Here is a 1632-nt window from a genome sequence, read left to right as displayed (position 1 = left end):
TTGTGTACTGCATCATCACTGTGTCTGTCACGCGACTCTGTTGCCCTTTCGGGCTTGAACTGATGGGAAAACTAACAACATTATTAACTGTCTTGATATTTACTTTGAAAGCTGAAGCTCGCGATTATGGTAAGGGGCTTTCAAACTGTCCTGTGCACTCGCAAATCTCTCTGTGCTCATGCGCTAGATATTAATTCTTTTCGCACCTGAATTAAACGTTGTCAAATGTTATCAACCAATCAGATTTCAAAGATGGATCTGTAATTTATTTATAATTTAATACTACTACTAAGTAATAATAATCAAATATTAGAAATGAATCGGGAGCTTGGATTATTTGTAAATAACCTAGTTTAACAGTTTGGTCAAACCCCTCTGAGCGATTTATCTAAACACAAACAAAAACGTAGACCTATATGATTCTTAAAGTTCATGTGGTCATTTGTTGTTAGTCACTCAAATAAATAGCAAGCACTTTGAGTTTCTTGTTCATCTTACTTATTTTTATATAAAGGCAACAGAACTGAAATTATATCATGTTAATCAGCAGCAGAGCACGAGTGAGAATAACGCGATATCTGCCTTTGATCTCGTTGGTATCTGTTCACTTCGAGAGGTCAGAACTGTCCGTCTTGACTGCGCTTATTTCACTCCTCCCCTCACTGCAGCCGCCTACTCTCGCCTTCATTTCAGGCGAGGCCAGGGGCGTCTCAAACAAGCCTAATCCTTTTCACTTCGTCATTTCTTGGAACGTGGGAAAAGAGCTCGCGAGTTTCGTTTCTACCGCTGTTCTATCAACACCCCTCCGCTCTGAAGAGTTTGATTGACGGAAGCTTCTACCAATTGTGTTGGTCAAATGTGCCCGTCTGCGCCAATGAACTAACGCGACGGTTTCACTACGTAACAAGATGGGTGGGATTTAATGATTCAGTGGGTGAGCAAAAGAACAACGCGTTGGAAACTCTATGGACCCTTTTCACAAGGCTGTGATGACGCGTTTAACGGTCATCAGCATCGTAAATCCTCGAATGTTTTTCATATTTGTATGTTCTTAAAAATATATCTACGTTTATAACACTATTCTTTGTATTATATCACCTTTGCATCAAATTACAAAAAAAAAAGTTAACGTTAACACGAGGGTGTTTCTAATGCAGCGTCTATGGGAGGGACGATAAACATAGTTGCCAAGTCCGCGTATTATACGCGACTTTGGGATTCTTTTTTTGTAAAGTTGCGTGAAAAAAATCCGGGTCGCGGGTTGCGGTTTTTTTGGGCTTATTTAAAAAAATATGGTTGCTTGTTAGGGAAATCTGACAAGCAACTTAGTTTCTTTATTTATGTTCGCCGTATTCTCCAATGCATTGGTTGACACTCTGTCTGCTCACAGTTAATAGCCAACCAGTGCAATATTAGGCTTGTTTGAGATGAGCAAAATCTGCGCAGAACCGATCACCGGTGATCACCGCGAGATGCATGCCGGTTAGAAATGTGTCCGATTTACGTCCGACTTGCTCTGACGTGTGCCAAAAAACTCTCGCGACGGCGAGGCGGCTGTGTCGGATTGTGTAGTCGAGCGCAGTTGCTCTCCACCGACTGCGCTGATCAAAAGCATGATGGGAAACGACTGAC

This window comes from Sinocyclocheilus rhinocerous, unplaced genomic scaffold, assembly GCF_001515625.1.
Source record: "Sinocyclocheilus rhinocerous isolate Xijiao unplaced genomic scaffold, SAMN03320098_v1.1 scaffold4023, whole genome shotgun sequence".
Taxonomy (NCBI): Eukaryota; Metazoa; Chordata; class Actinopteri; order Cypriniformes; family Cyprinidae; genus Sinocyclocheilus; species Sinocyclocheilus rhinocerous.
Note: the sequence above shows the minus strand (reverse complement) of the source record.